A 16834-nucleotide genomic window follows, 5' to 3' on the forward strand; every position below is an offset into this window, starting at 1 on the left:
TAAAAGTATGTTATATCAAAATGTAAAAAAGCAAAAACAAAGGAAAAAATTATGAAATGATCTGTATACTATCTACTGCCGTAACATGTTATGTCAAAATGTCATACGTAAAAGAATGTTACATCAAAATGTAAAAAAAAAAATAAGAAAAGAAGAAAAAACAAAAAGATATGTATGTATGACAAATATTCTTATTATGGGGGTAATGGGGGCGGGACTAGATCAGCTTTTGCTTCTCCCGCTTTCCCTTTTGGCCATGTGGATTGTATTATTTGAACGAAGATGAAGTGTGATGATGATGATTTAAATTGACATGCCCGAAATAAACAAATTGATTGATTGATTGATTGATTGATTGATTGATTGATTGATTGATTGATTGATTGATTGATTAAAAACATGGCTACAGCGAACACTACTCCCATCAGCCACCGACCCATCACTATTCATGGAAGTAGTCCTGCATCTCTCCCTAACGATCTGAACTCCTTCTATACCAGATTCGAGACAGACAACACCACCCAGCTTCAGGAGATACGATCAACACTCATCCCTGGAAATCCATCTTTCACCTTCTGCACAGAGGACGTGGTGAGAGCCCTCAGGAGGACCAAAGAGAGCTGTTCACCTGGCCCAGACAACATCAACGGCCGAGTCCTAAGGCAGTGTGCTTATCAGCTGGGGGGAGTGTTTAGGACGCTATTTCAGCGTTCTCTGGACAGCTGTACAGTCCCCCAACTGTGGAAATACTCCACAGTGATCCCTATACCCAAAAAAAGCAGAAGCACAGCTTTAAACGATCTCAGGCCTGTGGCTCTCACCTCCCTGGCAATGAAAGCCATGGAGAGAGTCATTAAACAACATATTACCACGGTAACTGACATCGCAATGGATCCGCTACAGTTCGCATATCTTGCAGGAAGAGGCCTTGATGATGCAAAATCCTTTATCATCGACACCATCCACAAACACCTGGAAGATCCACATACCACAGCTAGACTTCTGTTGGCTGATTTCTCCTCAGCATTCAACACCCTGCAGCCTCACATCCTGGCTAACAGACTCTCCCATTTCCATCTGGATGACCGGCTAATTCTGTGGATCCTGGATTTTTTAACAAACAGGTCACAGGGGGTCAGGGTCAACAACATCTTCTCTGACCTCCGCTACACCTCAACTGGTTCCCCCCAAGGCTGTGTGCTGTCACCTCTGCTCTACATCCTGTATACAGACCACTGCAGATCCACACAGCCCAACTGCCACCTGGTCAGATGGTTCCAGGGTGCCATTCCGAACGTTTACTTTAATTTGTCGGAATGCCGACCCTTAATTATTTATGGGAAAAGGGTGCCATTACGAACCTGAAAGAAAGGGTGCCATTCCGAACCTGAAAAAATCTTGAATGGTTTACGGCACGGAGTAAATGAGTCAAATTGTGGTGGTAGCGTAGTGGTCAGAGCCTCTGCTTTTGACGCGGTGGATCAGGGTTCGACTCCCGGGGGAGATACATATTAACTGCGATTTTATTGGCCTCTACCTAACCTTTTTACTAAACTTAACCAACTCCTTTCTACATTGCCTAAACCTAACCAAAGCACAGAGCAAGGACATTTATTTTCAGCAGGAGTGCCGCGGCTGCATCAGACCATGGATGTAATGCATCAGACTCGCACCTGGGTGAAACTTTGGAGGCGGAGGGGGAGGGGGAGGGGTATAGTAGGAGGGGCCGGTCGGGCGCTGTCCCCGCGGCGCGTCGTGTCAAGCCGGGCAGGAAGTCAAACCACGAGAGAATCCGGTCAATTTTCAAAATAAAACACATTCGGAACGGCGGCCCCTCGGGAAGTTCGAAATGACGGGCCTTCGGGAATTTTCGGACTGGCAGACCGTCGGAATGGCGGTCCTTCGGAATGGCGGTCGCCCCCCGGTCAGATATGCTGATGACACAGTCCTCCTGTCTCTGCTGTCGGGCCCCTCCCAACATCATGGACCTGCACTGCAGCAGTTTGTAGAGTGGAACTGAACACCAGCAAGACCAAAGAGTTGGTGATAACCTTTTCTAACAAGCAGAAGGAACTGTCTGCAGCAGTTACCACCTCCATCCATGGTGAGCCCGTGGAATTAGTTGATAGTTGATGAGTATAAATACTGGGAACCATCCTCGACAATTCTCCTCAAATACAGAGGAGATCCTCAGGAAAAGCCAGGTGCGAGTTCACCTCCTAAGGAAGCTCAACTCCTTTGGAGTGAGCAGGAATATTCTGCTGACTTTTTACCAGTCTTTCATTGAGAGCATCATGACATTCTCAATCACATGCTGGTTTCATTCAATCAGCCTTCAGAACAGAAACCGTCTGCAAAGATCCCTGACTGTCTGCCATAAGATTATTGGACATCCAGTTCGAACCTTAACATCAATCTACGAGCAGCAGACATGCAGACTAGCGAGGCGGATCTTAGGCGATCCCTCGCCTGTACTCCACCCAGCGTTTGTTTGGCCAGTAGGCCAGTAGGTGGCGATCTCTGTTCAGAACATTGCTCTGAGTCGATAAATGTAGGTGGCTAATCAGCGCAGGTGCACACGCTGAGGAACTCAAACGGTTTTGACGGTGCTATGCCGCAGGTCAGAGAATGTGTTGTTGTGTTAAGTGAGTATTTGAGACGGCTGTATGAATAAATCTGCAACAAAAAGAGAAGCTTTGACTGGACAGTTGCTGTGTTATGCACCTGCATACACCTACACTTACATACTGGCACGCGTAAAGCCCTTTAAACCGCCAGCGTGCGTCGATATAGTGACATGGGCCACTATACGTTAATTTTGTCTTCTTGTAGATACAAGTTATTTTTTTCTTGTGTTTAGACAAAAACTCAGATGGTGTCTGTCACCGAAGCGGGCGAGAGACACCATCAACTGGGACGAGGGGGCGTACACCCTCTCACACACCTGGGATTCCCTGCTCCAGAGACCACCCAGGGTGGAGGGGGAGCAGCCAGCTCGGCAGACCTGTCCGAGGCTAACATTTATGTGCTGCAGGGGGCTCAGGGGGAAACACCAGGAAACATCCAGCGAGAAAGTTGTTATATCTGATTTTTTCCCCCCCCACATAATTCTAAGAAACAGTGTAACAAACTTATGCCATACGAGTTAAAGACAGTTTGGTTCTCAAATGCATAATGTAATTGTGTTTTCATATTGTTTTTCTTCACAGATTCACAGCTGAAGTTCAAGATTCACATTGACATGACTATTCTTTCTCTCTTATTGGAAACCTACCCTCTTTTTCAGCCTCCTTGTGAAATAAAGGTGCCTTTTCAAATCTTCTCTGGGCTCGTTTTATGTTTGTGATGTTGGTGAAGTGGCTGTAGCAGTCTCTGTGGTAGCCACAGTTAGCTGGAATAGCAGCAGGCTCCTGAAGTTTGAGGTTCACTTATTTAAAAGGACAGATAATGAACGCACACATAATAAATAAATAAATATATATATATATATATATATAGTCAAAGTTTATTTCCATTTTCAGTCTCTTGGCAAGCCAAAGCCATCCATATAGCAAGGGGAGCGCCGGGTCGATTGATACACAGCGATTTCCTCGAAAACCACACAAGCTTGAGTCGTCAGATTTCGTCACTACCTTCAGCACTCAACACCGACCAATCCCGGGAAAGCTTGTGAAATGACGTCACGCCATTCAAAAGTTATTAGCGCGAACCAGTTTTTGACTACGGAAAGTAAAATTATGAGAAATTATGTGACATTTTGGCAATAACAAGTACACTAGTATGTTGTCTGATATGCTGCATAAAAACGAGAGTAATGTCAGTAGTTTCTGTTTAAAACGCTGTTTCAACCGTCCCAACGACCCGCATAGGTGGGGCGTTTGAGACAAATGTCAACTTACGTTCAAAGTTATAAAACAGCGCGATCATCCAACATATGTGTTAAATTACACTTGTAACTAAGAGAATACACATGTGAGTTGTTGATCACATGATAAAAATGTTTGTGTACATAACGTCATCTTTGAAAAAGACGTTTAACTGAAAAGTGTATCAATCGACCCGGCGCTCCCCTACTATATAGTATGACAACAAACCTGGGTTGTAAGTTTAAATCAGCACTGCCTCTTCTGCCACAGTACTCTCTTTCTCTCTGGTACCAAGGTCTTTCCAGAGAAACACAGCAGTAATAAATTTCTTCCATCCTGTGTCTGTAAACGGGGTTACAGGACCATCTTTTTCAAAAACATGTATACAGCACTCCACTGTTGTGGTGTTTGCTAGCAAACGTAGTTTCAATAAGAGAGATGTAGTGTGGCTAATTTTAGTGACGTTATGCTCATCATTTTTGTCAGAGGATTGACAGGTGGAAAGAAAACTCACTGGACCTCAGATGTTGGAAATTATTATTATTTGTATTGTATTTATTATTAAAATTATTATGTGCAAAATTCACAATGACATTTTGAGGACATCATTGTTACAGAAGACTGAAGTTTTCAAAAGATGTTTCTCCTTTCATCAAGCTTAACGAACTTTAGGGCCGTTAATTTGATTAATTTTACCTACTCTCAGTGATTGATACGCAAAATCCATGTTATATTAGCGGCAGTAGTAGTAGTGTGTGTGTGAAGTGTTGATGTACTGTACTCCGATGCCCGTACTTGACAGCAGTTAAACAATAGATGGTTACCAGCAAACAAAGAAAAAAAAAAGTTAAATTTTGAGGCGTGTCATTGGACAATAACTACAATGACATCACACATGTCGGACCCCGAGCATAGCTGCCCGCTCGGTTTGCCGGAACCAGTAACTCAGACAAAGTTACCGATAAACAAAAAATGTGCAAGAGGTAAGAGTGCCAACAATTTTTGTTTAATTTGTTGAAAAATTAAGATGTTGTAGACCCTAAACTTGTTTGGCAAATGAATCATGTGACCAGGATGGCCGAGAGGTTAAGGCGTTGCACTTAAGATGCAATGGACATAATGTCCTCGTGGGTTCGAGCCCCACTCCTGGTAGATGAGTTTCAATTATGTCAATAACATCAAATTATGTAAGTGATTCAAGCAAAAGCAGCAACATGTATATGCATGTTTGTCTCAGTGGGTATTTGTAATTGAATCCACATGCTAAGTAATCAGGGTTTTCAGATACCAGAGGGAAACAGTTGTATTTTTTTGTATTTTAGTAAAACGATACCTGCAGTCACCAGGCTGGCTGTGGTGGAGGTGTTTGTCTGAACAAAACGGGATGTTATAGTGGAGACATTAAATCTAAAATCTGAGTTATAATGTACTTTCAGCCACTCACGGTTGTTTTGCTCTTAATCGTGTTTCTACTGGAAGTTTTTTCTGCAGTCTGGGGCCTAAAAATCCAATCAGATATTGATCTTTACCCTCAGATACTCACTCTTATTTTCTCTCTACAGAGTATTTATTTTTTCTCCAGAGAGTTGCATGTTGATAAAGCTGCTTATGTCACCAGGATGGCCGAGTGGTTAAGCCGTTGCACTCAAGATGCAATGGACATAAAGTCCTCGTGGGTTCAAGTCCCACTCCTGGTAGGAGATGTTTTAAATAGAGGCAGTGCATGAAAAATTAATAAGCATAAAGAAAAAGACACACACTGGTCAAGAGTGCGTGGGATCAGGTGTAAAAAAACATCAGTGCACGTGATCGATGAAAGGCGTGCATGTTGACGATTTCGGTGTAAAGCTCAGTCCCTCCAGGAATTCGCGATGTTGCGATCGCAACAATTAACGCAAATTTTGTACAATCACCGCAACTTTTCCGCAAATTGGACCAATTGTCAGTGCTTTCCGCGAGTTACACAGCAGAGAGTGCGAGTCTGGACGGAGCGGTGGTTGAAAGTGAGTCCACGGAGGAACAGCGTGGCTGGGCTGACGGCAAGAAACTTGATACAACGTGCACAAAGTGATAAGTAAAGGAACACAAGCTGAGTTGAACGTGTTGAGTGTGTGAGTTGTCCTGGTTGACCACCCGAGGCTGTGTCAACCCCGCAGCACTCGCCGAGGGAGAATCCAGTGAGTGCGCCACTGCAGGGCCGGAGCGGAGCAGCCGGCGGCCAGGTGCCTCTTCCCCCATCCTAAGGCCCTGGCCCTGGATTTGAGTAGCCACCCTCCCCTTTTTATTCAAAGACTAGACTGTGTTAATGACAGTTCTTTTACCACGATTTTTAAACAGACATTTTAATTAAAAGTAAAACAACTTTCAACTCTAATTTTCCTGTGCCTTTCTTAACAAGTGGAAAATTGCTGGTATAACAGGACCTCACATTAATTTGTGACATTTCAAAATTTTCAATTTTCCTTTGATTTTGAATTATTCAGAACAAAACTGCAACTTTTTTTTGCAACTTTCGCTGTCTCCCGCAATTTAATCGCAACAAAAGCGCTTAAAACATCGCAACATGCACCGCAATTTTTTCAACATGTGGCTGCAAAATCAGGCATTTTAGGCCGCAAGGTTACATGCTGCTATTCCGACATGCCGCTATTTCGACATTGACTTCTAATTGTCGGAATAGCGGCATTAAAGGGATAGTTCACCCTAGAATGATATTTCGCTCATTATCTACTCACCCTCATGTTGACTAAGGGCTGGAAGAAGTTTCAGATTCCTCCGTGGCTTCTCTGAGTTACAGGCGGTCTCGGCATAGCAGTGCATGTCCATATAACCTCCATGATGCTCGTATCTTCCTGGTCCGTCCAAATCTCGCGTGATTTGCGCCGGCGTCAGCATGCGTCAGTGCGGTTACTGCGAATCACGCGAGATTTGGACGGACCAGGAAGAGGAGCTTCGAGAAGCTTCCGCTACAAACAAGCTTAAAATATAGACTTATTTAATTTTTTTCGGGACAATTACGCAATTTGGGGCTTCAGCACAAGACGGACATTACATACGAGCATCATGGAGGTATTTGGATGTTTTTTTGTGTGTGTTTTTTTACGAAGAGCTCTGGTGTCCCTTTGCAACCGTTATATGGACATGCACTGCTACGCCAAGACCCCCTGTAACTCAGAGAAGGGACGGAGGACTCTGAAACTTCTTCCAGCCCTTAGTCCACATGAGGGTGAGTAGATAATGAGTGAAATATCATTCTAGGGTGAACTATCCCTTTAACATTATTTTTTAAGCGTCCCACTATTCCGACATTTTTTTTTTTCATTGTCGGAGTAGCGGCACTTTACTATTTTTCAAACATTCCGCTTTTCCGACATTGATTGATTACGTTATAGTCAGACGTGTCCTTCTGATTTATTTTTATTTTTTCATCTGAGACACTGTTTCTCATACACAAATATATAGGCCTATTAGAGAAGAAAAAACAAACCCTCCAAGTTTAAAAACACACCGGCAGCAGCGCACACTGATCAGCAGCTACTGAGACTGTTATTATTCTGTCACCTGAGTTTATCCTGCTGCTTTACATTGTTTTAACATAGGTAAAAGAAGAAAAAAAGATTGTCTGATTGATTGATTGATTGATTGATTGAAAACTTTATTGAACAACGTTAAACAAGTGTTCAAAAGGATTAAAACACAATAAAGCCAAAAGGCTTGTTTCCATTGTGGTCCTGTGAGATGGTAGACAACATGGAATTAAAACAAGGAAGACAACACACAGCACATGGAATGACACTCGGACACATAGACTACCACATTGAAGAACAAGACGACAACGAAATAATGTCTGGAATAAAGGGGCAGATTACATAAGATTATTCTTTTTTCTGCTCCCTTTTGTTGAGATTTGGGAGGTTTTTGCCTGATTTATTGCCCGATGCCATGTATCTGCCCCCCCCCCCCCCCCCCCCCCCCCTCCCCCTCCTCCTCCTCCTCCCCCTCCCCCTCCCCCTCCCCCTGTTGTCTTCGTTGTGACTTTGTTGTCGCTCCACAGAGCGCACATGGCTAATTAATATGCACGTGCTGACCATATGGTTGTGTCTAGGCATTCCGGGGACGGAGGTGTGTTCACGTGCGCAACTGCGCACCATTCTTGGATCCAGTTATCAAAGTTGAGGTGCAGAGTTGTGCACGCACAGTTTGATAGATCTGAAAAAGGTGTAAATATTTTGGGATGTCTTTTCACCGTAGGCCAAAGCAAAAAATTTAGTAGCAGCAGTTTTACACTGCTTACTTACAGTTTTGATAAATGAGGCCCCAGGCCCTGAGCCCAGAGCCCAGACGCTCACAGCTGCAGCTTCTCCGCGGCTCATCCGCGGCGCTGTCCGTGGTGCTGAAGGTGACAGGTTAACTTGACAAACAAACTGCAGCATAGTTCTGTTTGTTTATTATGTGTGTCAGTTTTGTTTGCGACTTGATAGTTGAGTTGTTGAGATTAAGAACATTACTCCCTCATCAAACCAGTGATAGACATGCTGAAAAGAAAAGAGAGAGAGAGACGCGCTTGGGTATCGCAGCTGTAAAAAAATAAAAATAAAAAAGACGTGTCGGAATAGCGGTATCAAAAAGTGTCGGACTACCGGCATGTCTAGATAGAGGGATGTCGTAATAGCGGGATGTCTAAATAGTGACATGTCGGAATAGCGGGATGTCTGAATAGCGGGCGGACCCCAGGCCGCAACAATCACAAAAAAAGCCTGCGAAATCCTGGAGGGACTGAAAGCTGCCATGGGGTTTGGAGGGATAGTTCAACATTTTGGAAAATTGGCCCATTACCGTAATCCCTATAGTCATAGCAGTAGGTTCATTACCTTTAATTGTCGGTGCAAGCTATTTTTAGAACGGCGGAGCAGAGCCGTGAGCTTCTCAGAGCTACGCTACGGAGGCTCATTATGGGATTTCTTGGTTTCCCTCATCAAACTCATCAAATACACAATCCAACAACTCCACAACGCTCTGGTGGACAAGTTGTGACCTGCACATTCATGCTGGATGGAGGCTTCAGACACACATGGGTTCAATCAGTTGGTCCGGTTACCTGTCTCGCCTCACGTCACCAGGATGGCCGAGAGGTTAAGGCGTTGCACTTAAGATGCAATGGACACAGAGTCCTCGTGGGTTCGAACCCCACTCCTGGTAGATCAGTTTGAATTAGAGTCTTTAAACTCTATAAATATAACAGTGGTTCATTAGTTGATACCTGCAGTCACCATGCTGGCTAAGTGGTGGAGGTGTTGGTCTGAATATCACTGGATGTTGCAGTTTAGACATTAAGTCAAGCAATGAGTTATAAAGTAGTTTCAGCCACTCACTCAGGATCTTTATCAGGAAACACCAACATGAGGTGTGTTGTGCTGCAGGAACAGCGGCAGTGATGGTTGGCATTGATTCTACAAGCGGCTGAACTCCACTGGAGCAATGAACATCAGTCTGTGAAGATATATTCCATCATTTATCCTTTAATAAAGGAGGTGGAGAGAGGACTGTCTAACACATCGGTCCAAAGATCTGTTTAATGTCACTCCTGCTCATGTTTCTACTGGACCTTTTCTCTGCAGTTTGAGACCTAAAGCTCCAATCAGATATCGACCTTGACCTCAGGTCCTCACACTTGTTTTCTCTCCATCTCCACAGAGTTGCATGTCGACGACAACATTGACATCACCAGGATGGCCGAGTGGTTAAGGCGTTGCACTCAAGATGCAATGGACATTGAGTCCTCGTGGGTTCAAATCCCACTCCTGGTAGGAGACCTCTAATAGAGGTAATGCATGAATAAATTTATACGCACAATGAAAAAGAAACACACTGGCATTCATTTATCAAGAGTGAGTAGGATCTGGTGTAAAAAATCAGTGCAAAGGTTTTCATGTTGCTGATTTTGGTGTAAAACTGGCGTGACGTTGATAAATCTGGCAGCTGAGAACAATCATGAATAACACGCCATGATACTTTCCTGCTTTAGAGACCTCGTCCTGGCCCCTTCTCCACATGGACACAGCCAAGAAAAAAGACTTCACTGACATTACCACATTCAACAGGGAGAGTCTGAGCATCTAAAGCCTCGTTTCCACTGTCAGTACGGTACGGGTCGGTACGGAACGGTACGGGTACGGTTCGGGTCGGATATGGTCAGCTTTGCGTTTCCACCAGAGATGGCAAAAGTACCCAGATTCTTTACTCGAGTAGAAGTAAAAGTACCTGTGTAAAAAACGACTTAAGTAAAAGTGAAAGTACTGATCCAAATATCTACTCAAGTAAAAGTAAAAAGTACAGGCTCTGAAATTTACTCAAAAGTATTATTAAAAGTAAAAAGTATTTCCATTGCACGATTCACTGCAAAGCAAATAACCACACGATAATTCATCTTGAATCCATTTCATCAATGTTATTGTTCACATAGCCTAAGTTTACCTGCCGGACACAAAATGTATCCTAATGTACTTCACTATGGTGAATTGTAGGCATTTGTATTGTACACAGAGGTGGCAAAAGTACTCATATTCTGTACTTAAAGCAGAAGTAAGCGGTCCGGTCGTTTTGGCTAATGCTGCGTTCCAGGCAGGCTTTTGAAACAACACTTACGACTTTGTAGCGTTCCAGGCAACCCACTCGTGTTTTTCCGACCTGTTTTACCTGTGAAAGTCACTATAACGGCCACTTGTAACTTCTGACCTGTGAACTCGTACCAGATCGAACTGGTACGAGTTCACAGGTCGGAAAAACACCAGTTACGAGTTGCCTTGAACGCACCATAACGTCTTGTCAGCCGACGGAGTTAGCAGCCCCCGCCCTCGTCATGGATCTATTGGTCCTCGTCCCTACGTCACCACATTCAGGCGTATCCCTTGGCTGCACACACAGAGAGGACTGCCCCTTTATGCCGTTCTCTCTCCTCATTGGATAAAGGTTGTAGGATACGAGAAAAGTTTTCTCCTCGGCTCAGAGCAGAGCAGAGTGACTGAGAGACCCGTGTTTCAGACCAAACACTCTATGTAAGTGATTGCTGTCGGAAGATACAACTATTTAAGACTTATATTAACACAAAAATATCGCTTACTTCTGCTTTAAGTAAAAGTAAGAAAGTACAGGCCGTTAATGAAACCTACATCATTTGATAATTTTGTTAAACAAAAAAAGTTCAGACATAATTATCAAGATTGAACTGACCAGAGGCAGTGTTTCCCAACGTTTGGGCCGCCACAGACTCTCACAAAATAATAACAATAAGAATTTTTAAACAGCGTTTCACCACCTCTCATCTCTGCCAGTCAGTCCACCTGCCGTCTCTCTCGCACCACACACACGCGCGCACACGTACACACAGACACGGGCGCATGGACAGGTTGCGCTTTGCCGCTCGTAAACGACAAATGCGCTATATTGCGCAGATTGTACAGTGTTCAACCCCCCCGTCGGATAGTCCGACCACCATCGCTTCCTTCCTCCATGCTGCTGCCTCCATGTCGCTGCTACAGTACAAGTTGGTAACTCAGTTCTCTCTCTACCGCCCCCCCTCCCTCCTCCCTCCTCCCTCCCTCTTCTTCTCCCTCTTTCCCTCTAGTTCGTCACGTCTTTTACCGGTGCTTTTACGTCGTGTCAAAAAAAAAAAGTAACGAGCCTGTTTTTACAATGTAAGGAGTAGAAAGTACATATTTTTGCGTATAAATGTAGGGAGTAAAAGTAAAAAGTCGTCATAAAAATAAATACTCAAGTAAAGTACAGATACCTGAAAAATCTACTTAAGTACAGTAACAAAGTATTTGTACTTCGTTACTTGCCACCTCTGGTTTCCACTGTGTGAGGGACCTTCAGGGGGGGGCGGAGTGCGTGTCGAAGCGCCACTACTAAAGGCCCCCACACACACATCGCCCCGACGACTGCCGACCAGAGCGATTGATATAACAGAGTGGCGATAGGACTCCCATAGAAATACAGAGGTAGCCCTGCTCACTTCATTCAAACAAACTAATAATGCGACTGCCACAGTTGTTAAATTTCATCAATGAGACTTAAAGCAGAAGTAAGTGATATATTTGTGTTAATATAAGTCTTAAATAGTTGTATCTTCCGACAGCAATCACTTCTATAGAGTGTTTGGTCTGAAACACGGGTCTGTCAGTCACTCTGCTCTGCTCTGAGCCCAGGAGAAAACATTTATCGTATCCTACAGTTTTTATCCAATGAGGAGAGAGAACGGCATGCAGGGCTGTGTGTGCAGCCAAGGAACGCCCTGAATGTGGTGACGTAGGGACGAGGACTGTTATGGTGCGTTCAAGGAAACTCGTATTTTTCCGACCGTGAAGTCATACCAGTTCGATCTGGTACGAGTTCACCGGTCGGAAGTTACGAGTGGCCATTATAGTGACTTTCACCGGTAAAACAGGTCGGAAAAACACGAGTGGGTTGCCTGAAACGCTACAAAGTCGTAAGTTGTGACTTGAAGCTGTAATTTACGATTTCAAAAGCCTGCCTGGAACGCAGCATTAGCCAAAACGACCGGACCACTTACTTCTGCTTTAACACTAATCTCCTAAAAAGAATTTAACCAGCCAGCGGTAAACCTCTAAAAGCGTGCGGATACGTTACTTGGCTCGTTTCCTCCCCTGAGAGGAAGACGTAGCAGCTTTGCTGCTATGGCTAGGTTGCCGCGAAATGGCTAATTTCTGTTAGCCCGTCTATGGTGTTTTACATTATACATTAGCATTAAGCTAGCGGACATTATATGCTTAGTTGTGACACTGGCTGTGTTGTTTTGAACGTTGTTTCAAACTATGTAGGTTTGATTGAAAATCTTTGATGCTTAAATATATGTTGCTTTACTCCTCTTTTTCTTTTATGTGCCATTTTTACTGTAGGGCAGGCTACTATAGCCACTGGCTCGCGGTCGGTTGTGTTGTTGTGCTTCAGATGTCCGTCGACCAATCACCAGCTCCTCCCCAAGGGAACCGGTCCTGTGTGCTAGGTGGGGAGCATACGTCAGTCCGACTGCCCACAAGTCCGACGGCTCATTTCTCCGACTACCCATTCTACAGTGTTGAGGTTAGGTTTAGGGTAAGGTTAAGGGTTAGGGCTACTTAAAGCAGATATCAGTGGCAGGGCCGTTTCGGCTAATGCTGTGTTCAAGGCAGGCTTTTGAAACCGTAAGTTACAGCTTCAAGTCACAACTACGACTTGGTAGCGTTCCAGGTAACCCGTAGCTCGTGTTTTTACCGTCCTGTTGTCTGTGAAAGTTCCCTATAACGGCCACTCGTAACTTCCGACCCGTGAACTCATACCAGTTCGATCTGGTATGACTTCACAGGAAGGAAAAACACAAAGTACGAGTTTCCTTGAACGCACCATGAGTTAGCAGCCCCCGCCCTTGTCAGGCATCAATTGGTCCTCGTGCTACGTCACCACATTCACGCGCATCCCTTGGCTGCCCACACAGCCCTTCATGCCGTTCTCTCCCCTCATTGGATAACACTTGTATCCCACAAGGAAAATTTTCTCCTCGGGTTACAGCAGAGCAGAGTGACGGAGAGACTCGTGTTTAGGCTGAAATACTTCATGTAAGTGATTGCTGACGGAAAATAGGACTATTTAGGACTTATATTAACAAAAACATTCCACTGATATCTGCTTTAAGTCGGAGAAGTGGGAGGTCGGACAGATGACGCAAAAATAAAGAAATGTATGGTCGGAGTCGGAGAAATGGGTGGTCGGAGAAATGGGTAGTCGGACGGGAACTGCCCATTGGTCCGACCTCCCATTGGTTCGACCTCCCGTTACTCCGATAAAATCAACCACAAGTCAGACCAATAGGAGGTCGAACCAGTGGGTGGTCCCGTTAGTTCGAACTGTCATCGCTACTTTGTGACAAGCTCTTCCATTGATAGGAGCATGCAGCTTTCTCTCTCTCTCTCTCTCTCTCTGTCTCTCTCTCTCTCTCTCTCTACGCACATCACACACATACACGCGCGGCCCAGAATATCACCATATTCAGTCAGAGAGCCAGATCATGTCAGATCGCGCACAACCATCATAAATGCTGATCAAGATGTGTAAACTGATAATCAAAGCCCCCCCTCCCAGAGTACAGAGTAAAAGAAATACACTTTTTTTTCTCTCCCCCCCTCCGCTCGAGCACGGCTGAACCTGGCGGCTTGAGCTCACTTCACGGGCGCGAGCCTGCTGCAGCCGCCGCTCCTGCTGACAGCAGACTGAGAGAGAGAGAAAAAAAAAGTAAATTTCGCTTTGGTTAGGTTCAGGCAATGAAGAAAGGAGTTGGTTAAGTTTAGTAAAAACAGCAGGTAGAGGCTAGACAGGCTGGAAGCAGAATGAGCGTTATATGTTATTAATATGAAGTGCTTGTTTTGCAGTTAATTATGCACATGATCCGTTTGATCCCAGAAAGGAAAAAAGGATCAATGCGCAGCCTCTGTTTCCTTTCTGATTGCGTCCGTCTGTCTGTTCGGAGTGGGAGAAAGAGACAGAGAACCCAATCCACCTGTCTGTAATGTAAGTTTGATTTTATATTAGTGTCAAGGTTTAATTACGGACACCAATGAGCGCGCAGCAGTGCGTAAAAGTCGTGCGTAATGACAGCTCCTCGTTGGTGCAACACAATAAACTGCACCTCTTCTTCCACGTGTGTCTTATTGACAGGTGGAGCCTATATGAATAATGATATAAATGCATAGTGAACGGTAAGAATGGAGAGTTTGACTAATAACTAGTCCAGTTCGAACTAATGAGGACCTCCCATTAGTTCGAACTCTCATTACTCCGATTGTCGGACCAATGGGAGTTCGAACCAATGGGAGGTCGAACTAATGGGAGGTCGGACCAGTGCCATGGACCCAGTCGGACAGACATCATGCGCCCGTGCTAGGTGCCCCAACCAGAAGGGTTACAAAAATGCTAACGGGTACCATGGGACCAGTACGGTTCCATGGTAGTGGAAACGCTGAAATAAGCGTACCGTTCCGTACCGTACCGCATAGTGGAAACGGGGCTTAAAAGAGTCAAAGTTTTTGTGATTGATTAAAGTTAAATCACTGCTAGATTTAACTGGCAACTTGTTTGCCAAATGAATCATGTGACCAGGATGGCCGAGAGGTTAAGGCGTTGCACTTAAGATGCGATGGACACAGAGTCCTCGTGGGTTCGAGCCCCACTCCTGGTAGATGAGTTTCTGTCTACAGGAGTGTAGACAGAAAATTACGTCCTCCCTCGGTGGGGATCGTCTAAATACACGTAATCTCCCCTTGGCCCACTGTCTATTGGTCTTACCTTGGTCTTTTGTCAGGTGGTCTTGACCACAACACTAGTCTTACCTTTAACTTCTCACCTGTCGACATATTAGATGAAGGCTACAAGAGCAAGCAACAGATGGAAGAGGAGGAGAAAAAGCAGGAAAGGACATTTCCATCTTCATACGTTGAGCCTAAACTTGTTTGGCAAATGAATCATGTGACCAGGATGACCGAGAGGTTAAGGCGCAGATGAACCATTTGACCAGGATGACCGAGAGGTTAAGGCAGCCTTTCTCAAAGTGGGTGCCGCGGCACACTGGGGTGCCATCTGACTGCGTCAAGGGTGCCGTAAAAAAAATACCTCTTCTGACATTTCATAGAATACATTCTCTTTATATATGCAAAGGGGCCGTGTCCACCGTCTACTTTCCATTCAGATCCTATGGAGCTCGGAAAAAAGCTGTCGGAGGTTCCTTTTTTTGTCGCGGCGCTCAGAGCGTTAGTTGAAATATATATATATATATATATATATATATATATATATATATATATGTATATATGTATATATATATATATATATATATATATATATATATATCAGATGAGTGGCTGTCAGGCCGACCAGGAGATCTCCCGGTCGGCCGCCCAGCCAATATGCTCCAGCAAACCAGTGAGCAGGTTGCCCTGCGCGGTTATGCAGCCTTTATGACCAGCCTCAGTGAGTTAAGGCTAATGTAAGTCAATCATGTTCTCATGATAATCTTCAAGGTTTCCTTGAATTAATTGATATCAATAGTCCAACCATTATTTATACCACTTCTTGTCTTTTTACATCTCACTCATGAATGCGATCGTGATGCAGACTCTCATCAATCCAGACTACTAAATGATTTTTGTTTAGCCTCCTGTCTTTATCTAATTCTTTTTGTTCAGATATAACTGAACTTTCATGACCAAACATATAAAATAACCAGCAATGTGTGTTCGTTCTTAAATTGTAGAATGGCGCAAAGCCTCATGGGAAATGGGAAACGCGCTAGAGAAAAGCTATGGAGAAAAGGCACTGAGAAAGTTATCATTAAACTAGCGGCTACGGCTAAAAATAGAAGGACTCACGGAAGCTAAACAGCAAAGCTTATCAGTCCTGCCCGTGTGTCACGTTATTTATAAGTTATATTAATCTAACAAGACAACACAGTCCGTGCTAAGTGGGCCGGTACGTCGGTGCCTGGTCGGTACGCGGTACCGTTACTTCTGGATTTTAACCACTTGAGAGTCGGAACCTATGGGCACCGAAGCATGTTGGTGAGTAGGACAAGACCCGAAACCGTGGCCTGTGCAGCGCGCTGAATAAAATCCATTCGCAGAGCAGAGTAGGGAGGGGGAAATATACCTGACTGGATGTAATGTTCTGGTCAGCAGCGTTAATGCTTGAGTGGCACTAACTGCAGCTCTTTCACCCCATTCAGCATTTCTGTAGCCTGCTTTTAATACAAATCCATGATCTAACTGGTGCCCACTTCTGAAGGAAATAGCAAAATATAGCTACCCATATTTCTTATTTTTCTTATTCTAACCCTGCCCCACTCCACCCCTGATATATACAGTAGGCCTATATCAAGCGGCGCTGGCGGCTCGTTTCGGCAGCGTTCAGAGAGAGAGAGAGAG

At 44.5% G+C, this 16834-nt stretch overlaps 1 protein-coding gene and 5 non-coding genes across 6 annotated transcripts in view; 5 read left to right on the plus strand and 1 right to left on the minus strand.

Annotated features, from left to right (window-relative positions):
• LOC146970109 (contactin-associated protein-like 4) overlaps positions 1-16834 on the minus strand; it is a 137067-nt gene that overhangs the window by 78829 nt on the left and 41404 nt on the right. The gene's annotated exons all lie outside the window — the stretch shown is intronic.
• Positions 4935-5018, plus strand: trnal-uaa (transfer RNA leucine (anticodon UAA)). Its single transcript has one exon. It is a non-coding gene; the product is annotated as a tRNA-Leu (tRNA).
• trnal-caa (transfer RNA leucine (anticodon CAA)) lies at positions 5480-5563 on the plus strand. The gene has a single exon. It is a non-coding gene; the product is annotated as a tRNA-Leu (tRNA).
• Positions 8982-9065, plus strand: trnal-uaa (transfer RNA leucine (anticodon UAA)). The gene has a single exon. It is a non-coding gene; the product is annotated as a tRNA-Leu (tRNA).
• On the plus strand, positions 9590-9673 carry trnal-caa (transfer RNA leucine (anticodon CAA)). The gene has a single exon. It is a non-coding gene; the product is annotated as a tRNA-Leu (tRNA).
• On the plus strand, positions 15013-15096 carry trnal-uaa (transfer RNA leucine (anticodon UAA)). Its single transcript has one exon. It is a non-coding gene; the product is annotated as a tRNA-Leu (tRNA).

Source organism: Trachurus japonicus, chromosome 17 (assembly GCF_045865225.1).
Source record: "Trachurus japonicus isolate A0001 chromosome 17, Traja_1.0".
In the NCBI taxonomy this organism is placed as follows: Eukaryota; Metazoa; Chordata; class Actinopteri; order Carangiformes; family Carangidae; genus Trachurus; species Trachurus japonicus.